General features: G+C 40.0%; 1 long non-coding RNA gene and 1 other non-coding gene across 2 annotated transcripts; both read right to left on the reverse strand.

Moving 5' to 3' along the window:
• Positions 1–683: 683 nt before the first annotated feature.
• Positions 684–23,390, reverse strand: LOC116412312. Its single transcript, XR_004223659.1, has 2 exons — positions 23,182–23,390; positions 684–2,421 (listed from the first exon to the last, which is right to left on the reverse strand). It is a non-coding gene; the product is annotated as an uncharacterized LOC116412312 (long non-coding RNA).
• mir34a (microRNA mir-34a) lies at positions 855–950 on the reverse strand. Its single transcript, NR_049560.1, has one exon. It is a non-coding gene; the product is annotated as a microRNA mir-34a (primary transcript).
• Positions 23,391–24,978: the final 1,588 nt, after the last annotated feature.

The following is a 24,978-nucleotide window of genomic DNA, read 5'->3' on the forward strand; positions in this document are numbered from 1 at the left end:
CAACTGGTGGCCCCCGAGTACTGCTGAGAGTTGGACTGCCTGCCCTACCCTGCCTGTGTGTGCCATAATCTGCCTTCCCTATGCTGCCTGTGTCTGCCATACTCTACCTTCACTATGCTGCCTGTGTGTGCCATACTCTGCCTGACCTATGCTGCCTGTAGTAGGTTAACCTGGCAGGGGTTTGTTCTGGAAGTTTTCTAGCATTTGGAAATAGTCATTATATGGTCCCTAATGTGTGTAATTACAGTATATGCTGGGGTTGCTGTGCTATCCACAGAGGAGGAGGCATATGAATTTAAGGGTTTGTCTTAATATGACATAATTCTTTCACATATGAATGAAGATGGATATCCCTACAGTTAGCACCAACCATTGGGTTTTTGTTGTGTTGCCACCATTAATGTGGATGTGGTCTTAAAAGCTCTTGTTATAACATGGGTGTAGTTTGAAGTGGGTACAGTTTAAAAAAGGGGAGTGGTCAAAACTGGCTTCCATTATCGGCCCTCCACCATGTAGGCCAGAAAAAATCCGGCCCTCAGTACCACAGAAGTTGGACAGCACTACTATATTAAATAGAAACAATGGTTATGAAGAGGTGCAATTAGCAACTATTGCTAATATTTAGTTGTCTTTGTTTTTGCAAATAGAACACCAAAATAGACACAAAAAGAAAACACCAAATATAAAAATACACAGAGGTTGAAGATTTTATTGACTTCTAGCCAACTTTAATTTACAGACCAAAATGAACATAAAGCTGTGCACATTAGCATAACATTTCCTGTGTAGATAAGTCTTTAGCTGGTATGTTTTGTTTGTCTTGAAGTCCACATCTGGCATATCCCGGGCCACACAATGTGCAGAACTTCTAGGGCAGTATATTTGCTGATTGCTACTTCTATAACGTGCCACAACAACCAGCTAAGACACTGCCAAAGAAACACTCACAGACAGCACACATCATCTACTTCTTCCTTCCTTGTGTCTCCTCTTCCGCTGAATCTAAAACAGAGAAATGACCAATGCCCTCTCCTTCTATCTGGCAGCCAGAAAGTGAGTCATATCCATTCGTGGTTAACCAGGGTTGACTCTAATAACAGATCATTGTTCAATTTTGTACAAAGGGGAAACAAATACAATGAGTATGCAACAAAATATGCCCTATAAAATCCGAAAGGTATCTTAAAGCCAAAGAAAAACTAAATGAGTAGATAAGGGTGATGAAACTGGATTCGCTCTGCCTATTCAACGTGCCATTTAACTGTATTATTGTAGCCATAAAACTTACAGAGACATTGGATTTCCAATTCTAAGTTCTTAGGCATGAGGCTAAAATGGTCAATTCTCTTATTATTATTATTATTATAACTGATTATAATGACAGATGCAGCACCTTAGTAAATTACTAAGTGCAATTCACTCATTTGGCAAGGTCACCAAACAACAATCTTCTCCTGAGATACCCACCTAAGATGAGCAATATTGGCTAATTTGATCATTTGGCCCTATAGCCAAAAGACTGAATTAAAACGGCAGGCATAGGCGCCGTCAGGCCGAGGGCCAAGTTACCGAGCGTATGCAATCCCCGATCCAACGACAAAACAAACCTGCCTGATTGAGATCTGCCCTATTTTAGGTCAGATGTTGGTCGGGTTTGGCCTGTCAGGGGGCCCTATACATGGGCAGGAAAGGTCCCAAATCAGTCTGATGGACCCAAATCGGCAGCTGAAATATGCCCATGTTTGGCCACCTAAAGTGCTCCCAGAGATACTTACCTGCTGAACTACTATTCCTAGTGTCCTTAACTGTAGTTAAAATGACAGCAGGCCTTACAATTAGCCAGTGTGTGGTCCATTTAAGCATTTATAGGTGAATATTTCCGTACCATCTTGCAAACTCAAACACTCTTGGAGTGCTAGCATAACATCAGTCTCAACCTGCTGAGAGTATCTCAACGACTGCTAATAGCAGCATTTCTTAACATCCTTTTTGTGTCTGTAAGTTGCCCACCAATTAGACTATAAGCTATACATGGCAGGAAACTCCTTTCTCTCAGTACTTAACCTTAAATGGAATTGCATATACTATACTGTATGTTTATATTATTATATTATTTGTGTTCTATTAATGTATTGATTTAACAAACAATGTTGCATATAAAAGTAGTCCTATATAAAAATATGCATAATATATTTCAAAATGTAAATATTTCTTCATGTCTTTATAAATTCACTAAAAACAAAATATATTATCAGACAAATCAACAAAGTGCATGTCACATAATTACACTACTGTATGCTGCCATTTTCTGACCAAGTGTCAGGGACCAACAGAAATAAAGTCTTTTCGGGCTGCACGGTTTGGCTCCCAGGTTGTGGAACATATTGGAGGTTTGCTTCACCAATCAGCCTTCACCATTTCCTAAAAGGAGAGCAACAGAATACAATGTCAGCTTAGATTTAACAAGACAGATAAGCAGGAAAATAAAGGCTTTTATTTTAAGTTCATTTTGTTGTGGCTAGCTATTGCCAGCTTACTAAAAGAGACTACTTTTGCTAGTGTCCCTCCATGACCAATTAAAAGTATTTGAAAAGTATTTTAATTCATAAGGGATCATTTACAATGCTAAATGCATTCAGGTTGCAGGCCTCTGCGCTACATTTCAAACGTGCGATCTTGCCATTTTCAATGTGGCATTGTGTATTGTCCTCTTGAAAAAAAATCCCACATTATTGAATGTTATTGCCACTCTGATATTGTGGACCATTTTCACATATTAGTACACAGTCCTCCAATGGACAGACCTATGATAAAGGGAAAGTTGAATTTACCAACACAAAGCAAATTGGAGCGGACTGTAGGAAAACAGTGTTTGTAACAGTATCAGTCCTTAGTTCTGTTCTATAGGTTAATAATCACAGTGATACACCAGCTTTATAGCTGGCATAAAGAGCAATTTTTGCTCTGTATTTAGCTAAGACAAATTGAAGCTTCAATTCTCCCATAAGCCATAAACCGCTGGAACAATAGCCCCATTAGTATAGTGATGATGTTCCTTTAAAAGACCTTTAAACTTCATTTTTTCTTTGTTTATACAGTATGTATAAACAAGTAAAGTTAGTAAAGTAAGTGTAACATACAACCTCCCAGGCAGCCAAATGGGCCACTTGGAAGTGACTGAAGGTGGTCGTGTGGGGCTGTTACAAGTCTAACCTGTTGCATTTTTCAGCAAAGAGGAATACTTGAGGTTCCTGGAAAACAAGTAGCTCCCAGTGATTTTCACTTGTCTTTTCCTTTAAAGGAACAGTAACACCAAAAATTAAACAATATCAAAGTAATTCATATATTATGTACTACTGCCCTATACTGGTAAAAGTTGTGTGTTACTATGTGCTACTATAGTTTATATAAACAAAGCTGCTGTGTAGCCATAGGGGCAGCATAAAGTATTTTAAAGGAACAGTAACACCAAAAAATTAAAGTGTATAAAAGTAACTAAAATATAATGTGCTGCTGCCCTGCACTGGTAAAAGTTGTGTGTTTACTTCAGAAACCGTACAATAATTTATATAAATAAGCTGCTATGTAGCCATGGAGGCAGCCATTCAAAGGAGAAAAGGCACAGGCACATAGCAGATAACAGATAAAACACTATTGTATTCTACAGAACTTGTCTGTTATCTGCTATGTAACCTGTGCCTTTTCTCCTTTTTTCCAGCTTGAATGGCTGCCCCCATGGCTACACAGCAGCTTATTATATAAATTAAAGTAGTGTTACTGTAGCAAACACACCAGTTTTACCAGTGCAGGGCAACAGTGCATTATATTTTTATTAATTTAAAGCTCTTTCATTTTTTGGTGTTACTGTTCCTTTAATAGTTGGTGTTACTGTTCCTTAATGTAGAGTGAGTTCAAACTAGGGTAAGAGTAAGATTAATTCTGGTTAAAAAAGGCCTCACTGACTTTGTGAACAATTTATTTTGTATGTTTTGGCATTCTATTGTGACTATAAATGCCACATTAATTGATTTGGCGTACCATTTAAGAATCACAAAAGCCTTTCTGAAAAACATGCAACTATCTATAGTTTGTATTGGGTTATATTTGGTGTTATTTGTTTTATTTTACTTGCATTAATAAAGTCACATTCAGAAGGGGGTCAGGCTTTAGCATGTGTTCCCCACATGGTACAGGTATAGGACCTGTTATCCAGAATTCTCAGGGCCAAGGGTATTCCGGATAAGGGGTCTTTCTGTAATTTGTATCTCCTAAAAAAATAATAAAACATTGAATAAACCCAATAGGATAGTTTTGCATCCAATAAGGATGAATTATATCTTAGTTGGGATCAATTACAAGGGACTGTTTTATTATTACAGAGAAAAAGGAAATCAGTTTTAAAATTCTGAATTATTTGATTAAAATGGAGTCTATGGGAGACGGAATTTCTGTAATTCAGAGCTTTCTGGATAATGGGTTTCCGGATAAGGGATCCCATACCTGTATTACCACATCATTACTGTTTTCTGGCAGACTTTGTGGCAGACACGGACTTATGGCTTTGGTACACAGACATTTGACCTCTAATGCCCTCCAGCAGCACTGTAAAAGTCCCTGACCACCTGTCACTACTCCTGGTAGAAATGAATAAAAATCAATTTACATAACACACACACTGAGTAGTGACAGGCAGATCTTTATGAACAAAATACTTGCTTGAGGTCTGCCACACATGTGCATCCAATATGGAACTTTTCATTCATTTCTATTAGGAGTGGTGACAGGACAGGGATGTTTTGTCTGCCACTGTTTTCCTCAACAATACAACTCATATGCCATAGACCTTACTTACACAGAAAAGGAAAGTAGAAACAAGGACCTGATATTGTTTAACCCAGCTTGTGGATGTGCATATGAAGCTAAAGGGGAAGGTCTGCTGTTAAGGCTGAGAATCAGCAAACAACACTCCGATTAGCTTTTCGGATGTGCTACAGAGCGGATTTTAGCACCAAAACACATTGCTCTGGGTCCAGACATAAAGAAAGTCTTTTTGAAGTGTAAGGGCTGATTCCTGGCCTTTCTAGGCCCGCATTTATCCGCAGCCTTACGTGTACGGCATGCAGGCTATTAAAAGTAACAGTAAGACATATGCTTTTATTATGTGGGCTAAGGTAAATGTGAATTTAAATTCTGAGCTGTAACACTCAAGAAGAATGAGGCTGCAAAAAGGTGTTTTTGCTTTGGGAGCACAAAGAAAAATATTTCAGAAAAATGTTGAAAAGTTTGTTTTAAACAGAGTTCAAGCTGGTTTTCTGGTACAAACGGGTTGGTGTGTCCTAAAACTGGTACAAATGGTGTGCTGTGGTAACAGTTAGCCTTACAGATTCCATTACTGCAGATTATAGGGTTTATTTACTAAAATGTGAAATATCATCCATGACATTACAAAATACAATTACAAAGATACCACAGGTACTTTAGCATCTCATTATGTATAACATATCCTCCATGCTAATATCCCACACGTCGTTGCCTTATGGTGTTGTCACCAGTGACATTACCCATTACAATGCAGAAATTTTTTGCATCTATATGCTTCACTAGTTACTCTGAATTATATTGCTCCCTGGCTGATACAGCAGTTTCCTATTGCTCAAACTATTTTAGCTACTGAAAGTATTTTTGCAGCAATAGGTCAGCACATTACACTTGCAAAGGCATAATATTTAGTAAATACAAGATATGGCCCCAAAAATATGCCTTACATGTTGACACAAACTCTAGCATAGTTAGACAACGTGAACATTTTGTCCATAACTGTGTGTGTGCCTGGAAATAAAAAAAAACATTGCCAGTGGCAAGCAGCTGCCTACCCCTTTTACTGGTCAGAAATAAAAATGACTTATTTTTTATTGTTTGAGACCAGACAAGACTTTAGTGTTCTATACATGGTCTTATGCCTTTAACTGGGCCACTGAGTAGGAACTGAGGAATTCAGATATAACCAGTTTGTGTGCTACTGAGAGCTTGGAAGAGTAAAGGTGGTTATACACAATCTAATCCATAAGGTCGACAAACGAGCACATGATCACCTGATATGCCCACCTCCAGTGTGTGATATCTTTTCCCTGCAGTGAGTAACGCCTAAAACCACTTTCATTAAAGGTACTTGTGTCAAACTGCACTCCTTGCACTTCTGTATAGTTGCACTCTGCGCCACTAAGTCCTTCTTGCCTTTTGTTCTGAATTGAACTTTGCTGCGCTTATTAATGAAGGGAAACCCTGGACCCCAGCTACTGTTACCTTCTGACCAGACGGTAGCTCCAGTACCCATGCTCAGTGCCCTGTTTCAATAACAGTTCATTAGTGCCAAAAGGCACATGAATTATACTTCCACATAGAAAAACATGTTGATGATTGTTCTCAAAATTGCACTTTGCTCACTGCGCCTTGGTAAGTTAATGTGCCCTAATTTGTTCACCCTTTAGTTAAAGGAACAGAACATAGGCCAGTGTTATCACAGATGAAAATTCAGGTTTACAGAATGTAAGAAAGTATTTGCTACAAGGTGCTCTAAGGCTGAGGCCACAAGGGAAAAATTTCAGCCAGAAGAGTAGCACCTGAAACAGACACTCTCACCTCTCATTTACTTAAATAGGAAACACATCACTGGTGCAGGTACTGGCGCTTTTCAATTCAATTTCAGGCTGAAATATCCCACTACCAATGTTATTATGTATTTCCTATTTAAATGAATGGAAGGTGACAGTAACCATTTCCTGCTGACTGGAATAAACTGGCAGAAAGAACAGTTGTGGATTTAGTTGCTTCTGCTCTGGTGTTTTTTAGCATACCATAGCCTTTAATGGCACCTATGGCGTCTATCAAAGTAAATTTTTTCCCACACCAGAGGTGTGATCTAAAAAAAGCTGCAGTTAGAGCCGCTGCAGGGGTCCTTGAGGCAGCCAAGTTTGTATCACTAGTGCAGAGAACACAATGGAGCTCTCTGCACTAGAAGAGCCAAAATTCTGATTGAAAAATTGAAATTTCGGCTTATAAAGTTCTCAGGAGCAGCTTTTTTCCAGTTTCTCAACTTGCCTCATGGCAGCAGTGCCCCTGCCCGCACTTTGGGGAAACAATACTAATTTGCTTACAAAGCATTTTCTTGCAAAACTATTATTGTTTACTCAACTGGAATGAGGGCTCTATCAGCCCGCATCTCTGGTGGGGGAAACATTTTTGCAATGATAGGTGCCCATTAAGAGTAAATGAAAGTCTGTGGCACGTGTGCAATATAAGTTTAACTAATGTCAGCAGATAATGTGGCCAACTTGTACTTAGACCTCCATACAAGGGAGAAGCACAGCAACATACCAGGAAATGCCTTTAACACATATATTGCAGAAGATGCGGCTCGAGCTTTTTGGCAATACACACATGTGAACACATTACTCATTAAATACCAACTAAAAGCCAACTTGTACTTAAGCATTGCTGGAGAAATTCCTTTTTGCAATTCACATTTTGAGGTCAAGCCCCCCTTTAACCTGGGACCCCAGATAATAAAGACTATTGTATTGGCCATTCAGTCACAGTTCCAAAAATATGTATAAAATAAGTGTTCACCCCTAAATCTCACTCTACTTGACCTTCAAGCTGGGCTTTAAGGAGAATATAAAAGGCAAAATGCACAATTTTTCTAAATCTTTACTAACTGGACTCTACTCTGCCGGCCCAACCATGACACTGGGCCTTCCAAGCAGGCCAACCCCACAGTTTGGGAAACATCGCTGTAAGTAAAAGATTCTATTTCATGTGAGCTACAACATGTCCCTTGCAGGGCTGGTTTAATAAATGATCAAAAAAAGGCATTTGTCCATGGCCTATCACCACCAGACCTTTCATCTGCTATAACTTTTGACTGAGGCATCCCACTGAAATGCCAGACCCCTCATTTTAGCCCACTGGAAGTGCATTACAACACAGAAGGTAAAATTGTAATTGGGTTTCATTAGCTACCATGACTGTTGGTCAAGGAGGTGCATACTTCTACTTTGATAAACACATCATTACTTTATTGCTTGTGTTATACTCAAATTTATCTGCCAGAGGGTAGTCTTGTTACAAATTTATTGTGGAGGTGACTGGGGGCCCACAAATGAGATCTTTGCCCTGGGCTCACTGGCTCATTAAATTAGCCTTGGCCCCATGTGCCAGTACCTTAGACCAAAGTAAGCCAGAATTAAATTGTCTTCAAAGTCTGTAAAAGGATTCTGATGATGGCAAGTGAAGTACAGACATATTGAAAATGTATATTGCATGTAGTAGCTTTGGGTTGTAAAGGTTTTGCCCCTTGGGTGGAAACGAAATGATGGGGGAAGAAATGATATGTGATGGTGAAAACGGAAAATCAATTGCAGTTACATTTTCTTGGCAGTGAAAGGGTGGCCTTTGATTCTGAGCCAGCTGCTTAGGCTGCAGTGCAGTGCCCTGAAAAGAGCTGTGATTGCAAACCTAGCCAGGTAGTTAATTCAGGGGGTCCACCATGAGGCATAGATAGGGTTAACTAATGTTATTGTAGGAAAAAGGTGACATCCCTAGGCTTTGTTTGATTCCTGCCCAACCTAACGTTTGCTCTTGTGACTGAAGAAGGGCAAATCCCAAAAGCAAGTTCTTAACATCTATTAGAGCAGTGCTGTCCAACTTGAGGGCCGATAATGGAAGCCAGTTTTGACCACTCCCCTTTTTGAAACCACACCCGTGTTATCACATGACCATACCCATATTAATGGTGGTAGTACAGCAAAAAACCTGCCATACTCTGCCTTCCCTACCCTGCCTGCGTGTGCCATACTTTGACTGTGTGTGCCATTCTTGGCTGGTTTGTGCCATACTTGGCCTGTGTGTGCCATACTCTGCCTGCCTTACCCTGCCTGTGTGTACCATACTCTGCCTGCCCTACAATGCCTGTGTGTACCATACTCTGCCTGCCCTACCCTGCCTGTGTGTGCCATACTCTGCCTGCCCTACCCTGCCTGTGTGTGCTATACTCTGCCTGCCCTACCCTGCCTGTTGTGCTATACTCTGCTTGCCCTATGCTGTATGGCACACACAGGCAGCATACAGTGACACAATGCTGGCACTGCTCCTACAGTCTGCACAATAACTATATATTAAAAAAATTTTAACTGCAGTACCACCTCAGTATATGTTTTTGTAGTGTGCAGGGATTATTTGTGGGTTTCTACTGCTCCTACAGTCTGTCTGAGGTGTGAACAGGGAAACAATGTGGGTGCCTGAGCCTGAGGTGTGAACACTTCAGGGGGTGAACAATGCAGAGATTAAAAGGTGTGAACAACACAGGGGATTACATATTTAAACAATACAGAGGGTTTACAGTCTGAATCTGAGGTGTGAGCAATGCAGGGGGCCAGTTAATCTCAGTACTGATACCATTTAAAGCTTACACAAGAGTAAGCCATCAAAGCAGCCAGACAGGTGAGGGACCACACAGAGGGGGGTCGTGGGCCGCCAGTTGGACAGCACTGTATTAGAGTAAAGGCTGGTATAGCAATAACAGAGAACCATATAACACCCTATATTTCAGAATAAGATGCTGGACAGGCAGGTGCCACTTACAGTGGATATAAAAAGTCTACACACCCCTGGTAAAATGTCAGGTTCCTGTCCTGTACAAAAATGAGACAAAGAAATCATTTCAGAACTTTTTCCACCTTTAATGTGACCTATAAACTGTACCACTCAATTGAAAAGCAAACTGAAATCTTTTAGGTGGAGGGAAGAAAACCAAAAAAACTAAAATAATGTGGTTGCATAAGTGTGCACACCCTCTTCTAACTGGGGATGTAGCTGTGTTCAGAATTAAGCAATCACATTCAAAATCATGTTAAATAGGCAGCATACACCTGCCATCATTTAAAGTGCCTCTGATTAACCCCAAATAAAGTTCAGCTGCTCTAGTTGGTCTTTCCTCATGTTTTTTTAGTCGCATCCCACAGGGATCTCATTGTTAAAAGATTTCAGTCAGGAGAAAGGTACAAAAGAATTTCCAAGGCATTAGATATACCATGGAACCAAGTGAAGACAGTCATCATCAAGTGGAGAAAATATGGCACAACAGTGACATTACCAAGAACTGGACGTCCCTCCAGAATTGATGAAAAGACGAAAAGAAAACTGGTCAGGGAGGCTACCAAGAGGCCTACAGCAACATTAAAGGAGACATGTGACAACAATCTCCCGTATTCTTTATGTGTCTGGGCTATGGGGTAGAGTGGCAAGACGAAAGCCTTTTCTTACAAAGAAAAACATCCAAGCCAGGCTACATTTTGCAAAAACACATCTGAAGTCTCCCAAAAGCATGTGGGAAAAGGTGTTATGGTCTGATGTAACCAAGGTTGAACTTTTTGGCCATAATTCCAAAAAATATGTTTGGCGCTAAAACAATATTTCACATCACCAAAAGAAAACCATACCCACAGTGAAGCATGGTGGTGAGAGCATCATGCTTTGGGGCTGTTTTTCTTCAGCTGGAACTGGGGCCGTAGTTAAGATAGAGGGAATTATGAACAGTTCCAAATACCAGTCAATATTGGCACAAAACCTTCAGGCTTCTGCTAGAAAGCTGAACATGAGGAGGAACTTCATCTTTTCAGCATGACAGTGACCAAAAGCATACATCCAAATCAGCAAAGGAATGGCTTCACCGGAAGAAGATTAAAGTTTTGGAATGGCCCAGCCAGAGCCCAGACCTGAATCCGATTGAAAATCTATGGGGTGATCTGAAGAGGGCTGTGCACAGGAGATGCCCTCACAATCTGACAGATTTGGAGTGTTTCTGCAAAGAAGAGTGGGCAAATCTTGCAAAGTCAAAATGTGCCATGCTGATAGACTCATACCCAAAAAGACTGAGTGCTGTAATAAAATCAAAAGGTGCTTCAACAAAGTATTAGTTTAAGGGTGTGCACACTTATGCAACCACATTATTTTAGTTTTTTTGGTTTTCTTCCCTCCACCTAAAAGATTTCAGTTTGTTTTTCAATTGAGTGGTACAGTTTATAGGTCACATTAAAGGTGGAAAAAGTTCTGAAATGATTTATCTTTGTCTCATTTTTGTACAGCACAGGAACCTGACATTTTATCAGGGGTGTGTAGACTTTTTATATCCACTGTATATATGGCATATGTCTATGAAGATTCTCATTCATCCAGGTCATGATATACAGTATCTAGTAGAATTAAAACTAAAACAACTGGACTTTTTGTTGGTGTTGGGGAAACTGACAGGTTTAAGAAGGTATGATCCAGTCACAATGGTACCATGATTCCCATTGATGCAGGTGTAAATCCTTCAAAGTACATGACTTCCAGTCATGGAACCATTATGACTGGATACCTGTGTCTGTACTACCCTCAAGGGTTTAAATGCCAGGGAATTCCCTACCGGTCATTTGAACTGAAGAAGCCACACGGATGAGTGGTGAAAAAACCCCCCAGAAAAAGGCCAGCTGTTTTAGACTTAATTCTACTAGATACTATATATGGCATAGTTTCAAAGACAACACTCTGTGAGCTAGAGACCTGCGGAAGTCTAATCGGGCAGACCCACACACAACCAGCTCACCCTCTTCTATAAACAATCTTTTTAGTCCCCAAACTTGTCTTTGGTGTGATATTGTGGTAAAAAAATTGCAGGCAATCCTAATAATTTGATTTTACATTTAGGAACAAAAGTAAAAAGTGACAAAAAAAGTTTTAGATATAAATTCAACGTATCCAACTGCTTTGCACTTATTCCAGCCCTCTGTACCCGGACTGCAGCGTGATGATGTTGGTACAGATCAGCTGATCCAAACACATTGTGACACCAAACGAAATGACCTCATGGCTGAGTCATAAATCCTTCCGTTTCAGCTGGAATATAACTGCTTGTAAAATGCTTAATTACACTGACTGTTTCTATGTTTCTCATTGTCATAAAATGTCATAACTGGGGAAAAAAATGCTGGCCAGCTTTTGTGCTAGTATAAAACAGCACCAAGGCTGGTGAAATATGGTCATGGCAGAGGAAAATTAAATGGAAGGAAAAATAATTACTTTTAATAAGCATTTTACCTGTATGGTGTCAAGGCTGATGTACCAAAAAAGACTCAGTTTGCAAACAAGTGTGGCCAGTTTAGACCTATGGAAAAAAAGGCCTACTCCCTCAGCCATCAATTGGTGCATTCCCATGTGCTAAATGCGAATGTTCAGATACCCCCCAGCTCCACCCCTGGATTAATCTAATTAACAAATTGCTGTTTACCATATAGACACCCAAGGGCTACCTTCCTTCCAAAAGCTGCTGCCCTAGGCAGCCAATTTGAGCCACATTAATAATGGCATTAGTATGCATTAGTTGCAACCCTTTAAAAGGAGAAGGAAAGGTAAAAACTAAGTAAGCTTTATCAGAAAGGTCTATGTAAATACAGCCATAAGCACCCACAGAAAAGCTGCACTGAGTCCTCTATCTAAAGAATCACAGGATTTCTTGTCACATGATCTTCAGTATCAGACTTCCTCTCCCAGAGTCTGCACAGCTTTCTCCTGCTCCCCCCTCTCATAAGAATTCATAAAACGCACTCCCCCCTCCCTTAGAGTCAAACATAGGGAGCTTCTAGGGCTCTTTACTCAGGTATGGTAAAACTTTCTGCAGAATAAATATAGCAAGTGGCACTAATGTGGCTAATCTATTGGCAGTAAAATGCCAAAATTACTTTCCTTCTCCTTTAAAATGAAAGAGAACTCCTGCCAGTGCCATGGATTGCTTAGGAATTGCTTTGCCATATTTACAATATGATAACATGACACAGGGCATAGGGCCCGCTCCCTCAGACCTCAATTGGCACATGTGCAGAACAGCATGCTGTTTTCAAAAAACATTCAGATACCACCCCCCCTCTCCCCCCGCAGCTCTCCTGCTGAATAAGCTGGGACGTATCCAGAGACTGAATTTTTCCCCTCAAATTTGCCGTTTTCCATATAGGCACCCAGGGGCAGCCTTCCTAAAGCTGCAGCCCTAGCCATGGCCCTTTAAGTGCTTACAATGTACATATGGTGCCAATTTGAGCCTAATTGTGTATTTCTCTTTGAGCTAGTCGGTTGTGGATATCAATGCCACCTTCCAGGGGGATTATCACTTTATTCAGAGTGGCAGTAATTCCAGGGTTCCTAGGAGCATGTCCGGGCACAACTACCTGTTACATGCAATTTCAACACAACTTTGCATCTATTTTTAGATTCAGCAAAAAAGTGTAGTTAATAAAATATTAACTGCATTGTATACAGCGTATTCACACTTAGTTGTACAGGATTACCATTACTTGCTGCAACCAATATTGCCCTTGTGATACTGCCCTAAACCTGCATGGTGTTTCTAGTAATATACTGTATCCAGTGTCAGACTGGGAACCCAGGGGCCCACCTGAAAACCTTAGACCCTAGGCCGGCTTCCCAAACTATTTTTCCTCCTTTAGTCACCCAACCTCTTTATTCTCTTTTATTTACATGCTATTCTTCCTAGGGATGCACCGAACCCAGTTTTTTTCACCGAACCGAATCCAAATCCTAATTAGCATAAGGTAATTAGGATCCGGAAGTGGTAAAAGTCACCAGCAAAAAATTTTTCACGTCCATGTTCACACTGACATTTAACCCTTCCAAATCCTAATTAGTACATGCAAATTTATGCTAATTAGGATTCGGATCAGCCAAGACAGTGGATTTGGTCGATTCCAAACTCTATCTATTTCTCCTCCTCTATCTCCATCTATTTCTCCTCTTTCTTTCCATTTAGAAATAGGGAATGATCATGAAACAGGCCAAATGTTCAGGAGCAGGGGGCCCATTTACACCTGGGCCCACCGGGAGTTTTCCTGGTATCCTGATGGGCCAGTCCAACACTGACTGTATCTAGTCATCAGAAACAACCAGTCATTTAACATTTTAATACTGTCAGTGTCTTGATCTGAGCAAATAAATGTATTCTACTCTAAAAGTAAACCGGAAACCTTCTATCCAGAAAGTTCTGAATTAGGGGAAGGCCATCTCCCATAGATTCCATTTCAATCAAATAGTTCAAATTTTTAAAAATGATTCACTTTTTTCTTTATAACAATAAAACAGTACCTTGAACTTAATCCTAACTAAGATATAATTAATCATTATTGTATAATATTGGGTTTATTTAATTATTAAATGATTTTTTTTAGTAGACTTAAGGTGCAAAGGTAAAAAATACAGAAAGAACCCTTATCCAGAAAACCCCAAGTCCCAAGCATTCTGAATAATAGGTCCCATACCTGTATAACTACAAAAACTACATACAAGGAAAAATTCAGCTTTTAGCGGCAATTAACCCGGTTTAAATAATGGTACCTACCCAAGCTGTAACATAAATCCATAAAGGGGTAGAGCACATTACCTGCTACCAAGAGACTTCACACAATTATTATTCAGTCCTTCCTGCCAGTCGTTATCCCTGAGAAGGAAATATATGTCACTTCAGCTGAGTGAACTTATATATAACCTGGTTGTGCATATCCAGTTGTGTTTGTCACTGCCACCTAGCTCTAACCACACCTAGGAAGCAAGCCGTACACCCACAGGTAAATGGGAACAGAGAATTAACCCAGTGAGTCACATGCAAACTGAAAGGGAAGAACAAATGTTTATCAGTAGGTGCAGAGAGATATCTCATCATAAATGGAATGATAAACAAGTTGCGGTCAGGTGGGAAGTGAGTTTTAATCAGCATTCCTAAGCTGCCATGTTAGCAGAGCCCTCAGCATGACCTGTAGGGATAAATTCATCACTTCGGTGCCAGGCCACCCAAATTATATACTAATTTTCCAATGTTTATTGTAATAAGAGATGTTCAAATTGAAACAATAATAAAAACAACTTAATTTAGTAAACAAGACAAGCTTTCTGCAAGGTAGAGTCTAAAAGAACAAGTTTAATTAGTGTTACCAAAACATGGACAAAAAAAAAGAATTAAGTCCTGAGAACACACAAGAGAAACAATTTCTAGGAAAAAAGGAAAAGTCTGCATGGGCAAGTATAAAGGCTTACGGAAGGTGACGGAGCAGAGCGTACAGAATAGTTGGTCACCTAAGGTAAAGTAAAAAGACAAGCAGAATATGTTATTCTAAGTAAAGACAGACATGGAGTGATAAAATAATTTATACTAAGGATGGCTTGTAAAAAAATAATATAAATGAAAGAACCAGGGAAGGATAACTGGGGTCAGATTCCAGTCACTGTCACATGACATCCCCTCCCTTATGGCTATTTTCAGCTGTGTAGCTCATTAAAAGGCACAAACAGAGAGGTATGAGGAAGCATTCCACTGTCCCAGCACGGCAGAGAGGGTGTGTGCCTGAGTTTCAGCAGGTGCCTTTTCCTGTAGGGTAGCACCCTGATCATTTATATATCAAATGAGTACAGATTAACCCTCTACTTTATTTTATTCAGATAAATATTCTCTGCTGTTTATAATACAAGCAAAAGGTATGCATTGTAAGGCATCTAATCTATGTTTGATAGAATCTCTTGTTGGAATATCAGTTGTTTCATATGAAAGAACAACCCTCTTGTCAGATGGAATAAAGAGTGGAAATACTCTAAATTCCAGCTTTGAATGCGTCTCATTCTTCATGTAAAAATGTACATACTAAAAACATATTGTTTGTATAAATTCTTCAGCCTATTAATTTTTGGTCAGTTTGTTTATGGCAATTAAGCAAAAAAAGAAAAATCAGCTTCCCTAACTGTCAATCTGTGGTATATTATTCCAAAAAAATATATTTATCTTTGACTGGTCCTACTCATTTTTTATCATTCTAAATTGACATTCAAAATTGAAAACTTGAAACGTGTCCAGAAAAGTAGTCCAAAAGAATAACCTGTGGGATTATTGGTTGGTCTGTTTAGCTGTCCCCCCTCAGCTTGAGTCATACATAGTTACATAGGGTTGAAAAAAGACCAGAGTCCATCAAGTTCAACCCTTCCAAGTAAACCCAGCACACACAATCTATACTTACCAATCTATACTATCACATACATAAACCATATATACAACTATTAATACTAACTGTTTATATTAGTATCACTAATACCTCAGACCAATAAGAAATCAACACATAGTTTATTGTATTCTTTTAAATATTGAACTTTAGTTCCCTTTGTTAAGGGCTGTGACACACGGGAGATTAGTCGCCGCGCGACCAATCTCCCTTGTCGCGGGCGACTAATCTCCCCGAAATGCCATCCCACCGGCTAGAATGTAAATGTAAATTTGTCACACGCCGACTAATCTCCCTGTGTGTCACAGCCCTAAGGGCTGGTCACACTAAAGAGCTATAAGTCCAATGCCACACATATTCAGAATTCCGCTTGGTGTGCCTGACCCTGGCTGACCAATAGCTCCAGGAACAGACTCAACAATAAGATTTTTTTAAGCATAGGGGCAGATTCTGGGCCTGCGTTTATCCACAGGCTGTGAATCTGCCCCCTGTGGCATCAGCCTAAGGGTCAAGGTTTCATGTTTGTCATAGGCAGCAAATATGGTGGCAGGTGATGTTGGGTAAGGGTGGGGAAAATTTTGTATCACCACCACCCCAGTTTCGGGGCTCCTAGGCCCCCTACATAAAGAAATGGCCCAAAATAAGGATGGCACTGTTATTCATTTATAAGGACCTTCACCAATGGGGTATAATACAGGTTTGTCAAAAGGGTTCATTTGAATTAATTTTCTTCATTTTTATTTCACCATTGGATTTGGAGACAATGGAATGAGATCCGTCAAGTCACAATATAAAAGTAATAAAAAGTAATGTGGACTTGAATTAAAGCTCCCTTCTGAAAGTATATCGCAAAAGGTACATTATCCCTACATGACTACAGCCACTAGGTTCTCTACTATGCCACTCAAGTTAATATCACAACACTCCAATTGCCACTGGTGACTAAAGACTGAGGGATTATACTCACAATGTAAAGGTGGCCATACACTGTGAGATCCGCTTGTTTGGTGAGTTTGCCAAATGAGCGGATCTTCTCCCGATATGCCCACCTAAGGTGGGCAATATGGAGCAAACAATCAAATTAAACTGGCGGGCATAGACGCTGTTGGACCAAGAACCGCATCAACGATCCAATGCGGTCCCCGCTCCTACAGAAAATTAAACCCGCCACGATCGAGATCTGTCCAATTTTAGGCTCTTGGTAGGTAGGGGTGCCTATACATGGGCAGATAATCTGCAGAATCAGTCTGAAGGACCCGAATCAGCAGCTAAAATCTGCCTGTGTATGGCCATCTTAACTATTTCACACCACTGAAATACAGCGTATGAATGCCCTGGAAGAATTGAAACACTTGAACCACCTGAATGATAACTGCTTGTAGAACAGCTACCCTCTGCGGGCCTGCTGATACTTGATGATAGTTGTAGGTTTGAAAAACTGCCTCTTTTCTAAATTAAGACTACCCAGTGGCTTCCATCTCATTGGCTTCAAGCAAGTGCTGGATTGGGATTGTCTCTATCTAAAGAAAAAACAATAAATTATAGTTTTCACAGCTTTTTTAAACAAATGTTTCATTTTTTAGATTCTCAAAGTATTTTTTCTGGTAACAGTACACTTATGAAAGTAGTTGATATGATACTAAAATAAGTACCAATGAGAATGCCTGGTAGATAAAAGATATTATTATGTTAAGACAAGCAAATTTCTTTGTACAAAATCTACCCACCCCAACAGTTCCCATTGCCTTTAGAGTATATTCTATGAGCCACGGCTAATATAGTTGATAGTGGTTTCCACAATGTGACTACCTAGGGGTTCTTTAAATGCTGGTGGTAGGGGGTTCAGCCTACTATTTAGGAAAAGAGAGAGCATATTTGCTTAATAAACCTGAAAACCGAGCTTGGAGGTCAAACAGACTGAGATTTGAGATAAAATATTATTTGTTGTCTTAGATATTCTTGGAACTATGGTTAAATGATACACCCTTATTATCCGAAATCTGTAACCTTGTTATGAACAAACTAGGGCCCTGATCCATAACTGAACCTCTCTGGTGGGCTAAAACTGAAAAAGGATGGGATGCTCATCTCCAGCCAAATATCTTGGTCCAATCTTGGTCTGATCTTAAAGGAAGAGAGCACTGTATATGCTCTATGTTGGCAATGGTGTTTAAAGGAGAAAGAAAGGCAAAGTAACTTGGGGGTGCCAAAATGTTAGGCACCCCCAAGAGACTTAAATCGCCTACCCTTTACCCTGGGCTGGTGCTCCTGTTTGGAGCACCAGCCCGGGGTAGCTGCGATCGCTTCCTCCTTCCTGGTTGCGTGCGTGCGCATGCGCAGTAGAGTGAAAAGCCGAACTTTAACAGAAAAGTCGGCTTTTCACTGGCATTTTAGGAAAAGGAAGCCGGAAAGAGGAAGCACTCCGCTGCAGCTACCCCGGGCTGGTGCTGTTTTCTACGAACAGGGGCACCAGCCCGGGGTACAAGGTAAGTGGTTTAAGTCACTTGGGGGTGCCTAACATTTTGGCACCCCCAAGTGACTTTGCCTTTCCTTCTCCTTTAACGATTTATTTTTTTCAAAGGCTTTTGGTCCATTGTGGTCATAGCCTCATTGTACCCCTGCCTAATGATTTGAATTTTACTGGTGAGCACAGATTTTCTTTTGTTGCTATTGTTTATACAGGAGCAGTGGCCAGCTCCATGCAGTAGTTCCCCACCACTATCAGGTGATCCCATTGGTGGCCATTAGAAAGGGCAACCATTTGAGAGTTTCAACCTTTAGGGCTCTGGCACACGGGGAGATTAGTCGCCCGCGACAAGTCTCCCTGTTCGTTGGTGACTAATTTCCCCGGATTGCCATCCCACCGGCGAAAATGTAAGTTGCCGGTGGGATGGCACACGCTGTGCAGGCGATTTCGGAAATCGCCGAAGTTGCCTCGCAAGGCATTTTCGGTGATTTGGCGAAATCGCCGGTGGGATGGCATTCCGGGGAGATTAGTCGCCCACGAACAGGGAGATTTGTCGCGAGCGACTAATCTCCCCGTGTGCTAGAGCCTTAAAAGCAAGCAAATTACAGATAAAACTCAGACCCTGTGTAAAATGTATAATGAAGCAGTAGAATTCTTAATAAATCATTTAAAAGTGGGTGCAGGACTGGCCGGACTAGGGATGACATTGACATAGTTGGCTAGCTTAAATATATTGCAATATATAGACAAACAATCCCTGTTTTGTTTAAAGGGAAGGGCAGTGCAGAACTTCTTGTCTCAGTTTTGGTCCAGTTTGCACTGCAACTTATAAGAAAAATAAGCCCTGTCAACTGCTTCTCTGTATATTTTATGAACACCTTCCAATTTGTGCCTGTATGTTACCCAACCACCCTCTATGGGGCAGGGACCTCCTTCCTACTGTGTCTCTTACCACATGGCATTTATTCCCTGTGTATTTATACTTATTAATTGTATTTATTATAACACTTGTCCTCCCAGTGTGTAATTCTGTATATTGTAAGATTGTACATCGCTGCGTACCCTTGTGGTGCTTTATAAATAAAGTTATACATACATACATACATAAAAACACACAAATATAATTACAGAGGGCTAAAGCAGGAGCCACTGAGGATCATTTCTAATGTGTATGTGTGAGGGGTAAGTTTCAGTGCAGGTTGCTGCCTTCTAAAAATGTAGAATGATGGGGGGGGGGATCTGATGCTTATGGTCTAAAAAGAAATTAATCAGAATTAATGAATTAATCAGTATGCACTTAGCCCTTGAAGCAGGAAAAAAGAAAAGGAATAATGTCTGTTGCAAAAGTGGAATGTGGATGAGTTCTAGTACAAAATCATTACAGCAAATACCTCCACTGAGTGATATTAATATATTGTCTTTTTTAAATATGAAAAGCGATCACTCTGTGCGCCACTTTCTCCAATTGCACTTTATACTTCTCTTGAAATGTTTAGCAGAACTGGAACAATTCTGCTTGTACTGTATTTACTGTCAATAAACAATGAATATAAATATCTTCTTCATATATATGCACAGTTTCATCCTGATAAGTATGGGCCAAATGAGTGTTTGTATGTAGGAATGCAGCAGAGCTTCATTCAAGAGGCGAAACAGGAACTAAATCATGCATTTAAAATGGTTATATTACAGTGTAAGCACTCACAAACTTCCCCCAGAGACAGACTAAAGTGTAATAACGCCATTATGGTGCCTACCTGCAGTAATGCTAAGTTGCATGGCAATAAGCAGGTATATTAGACCACTGGTAAAGCCGAGAGGGATTTCTGTGTTGCACTGGCAAGGGCCAGTCAGTGAAAGAAATACAACAAACATATAGGGCCTTCCCATATCTGTTATCTTTCTTCTATATTATAACATTGGACCAAGCATCATATCGGCAGGGATCGTAAAATAAAGGCCAGGTGGCAACCCCTAAAGTTTCCATGCTATTGTAAATGTAGTATTCCTTAAATACTAATTACTTATATAAAGTAATTCCTACTGTGTCTCATACCACATGGCACTTATATATATATATGTATACATATATGTATTTATTGTATTTATTTATTATATCATTTGTCCTCCCTGTGTGTAATTTTGTATTCTGTAAGACTGTACAGCGCTGCGTACCCTTGTGGCGCTTTATAAATAAAGTTATACATACATACATACATAAAATGTAATCAATATAATATACCAGTAAGCTTGGAACTCTGTACAGTTGCACTGCTGCATTGCTGCAATGTGGTGCATTGAGTGACCGGAGGGTGTGCAGTGGGAGGAGCCAGTCACATGTCATACCTTAATAAGGCCCCTTACTTAGCAAATCAGTACTGCATTATATCAGATTTATGTGTCTGATCAGAAAAAGGAAGGGTCCATGCAAGAGCAGCAAAACAAAAGTATGTGGTGCAGTGAGCAGCAAAATGTGTGATTAATGGGATGTATGAGAAAGGTATTTTCATGAATATATATAGGAAATAGTTACAGCGTGAAGGCATCTTCATTAGTGTTCTAAGCTGGTGAGCAATGGGAAAATCCTACAATATGAGACTCCAGATGTCTCCCTTCCCCCTTGACAGGCAGGGCAGGCAAGCCTAGACAAGCCCAGGCATATCAAGGAAATCCCCATTGCTACATTTTAGGAGTCCAGACAGGAGGTGATTTCTGCAGTGACCAGCACACAGAGTCACCTTGTCCTGTTTCCTTACTCCATGCCCTATGATAAAGCAGAAACTGAGCAGAGCATTGCAGATAATTTATATGCATCCCAAGCAAGGGACTGCAATCTGCTCTATGTGTGCAGAGTTCTCTCTGTTGTTATTGGCAGCTGTGGTAGCTATGGAAAGGTACCCGGAAGCAAGTAAGTGTGTGTGTGTGTGTGTGTGTGTGGGAACGCTCTAACGCTAACGGACAGCAAGCCATTAATCCTGGGAACTCAAATGCAGATCAATTGAATTTTGATCTATACTGACAGTGATAGAAATGTGACAGGAAAATAAATACTTAACATCACTTGTGAAAAAAACAAATCAAAATACAAAAGCACACATAAGGCAGCACCAAGTGATTCTGCATATGAGCAGCATTCTGCAGTTTAATTGGCCAGTCATTTTTCAGCCTGATGAATGATCTGCTATCAGTATCACTTATGCTTGCACCATTGGGTTAGTAACAGCTCAGGTATTGTTGTAATAAATTGGGATCCATCTCATACCCCAGTACTCCGTACTCAGTACTGAGTTTCCTACCATTCTAACCTGGCCCTCATGTTCATATATTGCTGTGTGCACCATGTGACGTGGTTACTTCTAAAACATGGTCGAGAATATTTAGCACTTCAATTAAAGCAGTTTGTATTCTTTTTATGTATTTCAGTAAATAACACAGTATTAGTTTAAAAATAATTAAACATATCTGAGTAAGATTTCAGTAAAAATGCTATTCTTTAACATAACAAAATATTTACATTTATCTGGCAGATCATCCTTGCTTTGCAGAGTGCCAGGCAAGAAGGGCACAGAGTACAACTAACTCCATGACTTGCCGTACTTACAACACTGCAGCAGGAAATAGTGTGAGGGATGTGAATCTTGTTGTTCCTTAGCTTTTGGGACTACATCTCCCAGCACTTTCCTGTAACCAGGACCGCTGGACATCATTGTTCACATCCTCTGGAGAGCCATAAATTTCCTTATAATTATTACATTATACAAAGCAGCAGGTCAGAAAATATTTTCTAGATGTTTTCCTTTATTGCTAGAAGTAATATCTTACATGTTATTTATACCAGCTACACACCTACACCTTAAAATGCTCCTAGAATCTCCAACAGGAAAATTTGAAAAGACAGGCCCTGTGGTATTTTGGAAAATTCTGTTCTGTGACTAGTAAGGGTAGTTTAACCTTTTCTTACCAGTAAGCCATACACTGACTGGTCCCCAATGCTGTACTGACCCTATCTTCCATTTAAGATTTAAGCTTGCTCTTTGTATGTTATTTATAATATTTATTATTTATAATAATTATTTGTTTTAGAAAGAAATGTTAAGTGCCATGAGAATATGCGATGACATATCCTGGCAAACACCTAATGGAATATAAACATTAACATATACCCCAAGCAATACAGAATATATAGCAATCTCTGCAAGATCTTTAACTTTAAATTAATAATGTAAAAGAAACCATGACATGACTTAGTTTGCCTGTAAATCTATTTAGTGAAGATGGAGAGAAAGAAGAAAAGGACCACTGCATTGTGGGCTGTAGCAAAAGACACCCCCTCTGTTTAGAACAGTTACTTTTATAGCTGGTGCTCCTTTCGTACTTTGATTTTTCCAATAATAAATTACATTAAAATAAGAAAGAGAAAACATTATAGAAGGCTATCCATACCTCCTCCAGAGATACATGCACATCTGAAAACCAGTAAAAGAAATGCAGCTCTGTGCCCACTGCAGTATGACACACAGAGGTTAAGCAGTGCTGCTGCAGCCCAAAAGGCTAAAATGATTTTACAGGAAGCCGGGCATCAAGCATGCATGAGGTCAGACTGCAAGAGAGAGCAGGGCTATTACTTACGTGCAGTCTGTGGGCACAGGCCAGAGAGATAAGCATGAGAGAAGCTGAGTTGCCTTCCAAGCATTGAAAGTTGAGTGCTGCAGTGCCTTGTCAGAGCAGAATGACATTGTTAAAAGGGATCTCTGGCAGCTTAAACTGCACAGCTCAGCAGCCTCTCCTGTTGTCGCAAGCCGAGCCTGCAGCAGATCTGCATGCTAGCATGTGTTGGGACTTTTAAAGGGGGAAGCCAACCTCCAGTGGGAGGGCAGCAAAGTAAGGGGAAAAAAGATGCTAGGCTTTGTCCTAAAGTCCCCCTACAGTAGCTGAAGGGCAAAGGGTGAGCAGGAGGATGACTAGAAAGCATTACCTGGACCTCCAGGACTATAAAGTCAAAGAAACAGAAATGTTTACACATTGTTTCAATTATTAAAATCCCTCTTACTGAAGATGCAGCATCTCAGAATAAAATATTCTTTGCTTTAGCTCATTTTCCTTTAACTGTCTGTATTACTGTAAACAGAGCATACGCCTTCAGAAGTGAAATAGTTAATCCAGCTTAGAATACATACCTCAAGCCTAGCAGCCATTCTATCAGTGGTCATTCATCTGCCAAAAACCTGCAGACCCATGCCCAATTTACTGGATATAATATTAGAGAAGGTCAGCGCACAGAAGAGCAGAAGAAACTGTATATTGTACCAGGCAGAAAAAGAACGCAGAATTATTTAACTCTTTCCCTGCTGGCTAACATCTAGGCAGTCAGTGTGTCTTTAGATAAAAGTGCAATAGTGCTGCTGGTGCTGACTGCTGCAATATGTTAGTAAAAGGGAGGGGGATTCACTTGCTAAGCAAAAGGCCATAGGTACTGCACACTGCTGAAAATCAAGCTTTTAGAAAGGATGAAGGTCACATGATTTATACTAAATTTGCTTTGTTTTTCAGCTGTAATCCAAGCTGAGCTCTCCCTGAGAAAATGACAGCTATGTTGATATTTGATTTTTAACCACTAAATGATCCTAATAAATTGCCCCAGAGAATGCTGACATCCACTGGCAAAAAGGTCGGCCAATCTACTGCATCACCTTTATACAATCTGGTGTTTCTGCCCAGCTAGTAGCTAGAAGAGTTTATGTGATTATTTTTTCCCATATGGAAAACTACTGCTGGGTATACTGATTGAGTTTTTAAGGTTTTAGATAATGTATGTACATTTGTAGAAAAAGTTCACCCACAGCCCTCCAAATAAAAATGAACTACAACTCCTACAATCCTCCAATGGTTAGTTGTTGGTTAACAATGCATTCTAATAGTTGTAGATAAAATCAGTTAAAATTAAGGGTAAAAAGAAGACATTGAGTGTTGTGGTTTACAACAAAATCTGACTGAAAAGCCATACTACAGATAACAAAAGTCAAATTCCAATTGTCAGTGGCTACGTTTCTTGTATTTTCTTGCAATCCATGTCTTAGACCTCTTACTTGAATTTTCAGCCCATTACATTTTCTGGACAGATTCAGAGGAAGCACTTTTTTGCCTGTGGAGATTGCCTCTCCCGTATGTGACAAAGTGTCCAAAAATACTTTACAAACCAGAAAGTGCCTTTTTTCTTTTCCAATCAAGGTAAATTGAGGCAAGTGTTTTACAAGCAGCGATCCCCATTATTCTGTATTATACAGGTATTTTTAGACACTTTGTCAACACAGGAAAGGCAATCTCCCATGGGTGACAATGATTTATGTCTGACATTGCCCAGAAACCAGTGAAAAACATTTAAGCACTACAGCACTACTTGTACTATTGCTTCACTGTATTGGTCAT

The sequence above is a fragment of the Xenopus tropicalis genome, chromosome 7 (genome assembly GCF_000004195.4).
Source record: "Xenopus tropicalis strain Nigerian chromosome 7, UCB_Xtro_10.0, whole genome shotgun sequence".
Taxonomy (NCBI): Eukaryota; Metazoa; Chordata; class Amphibia; order Anura; family Pipidae; genus Xenopus; species Xenopus tropicalis.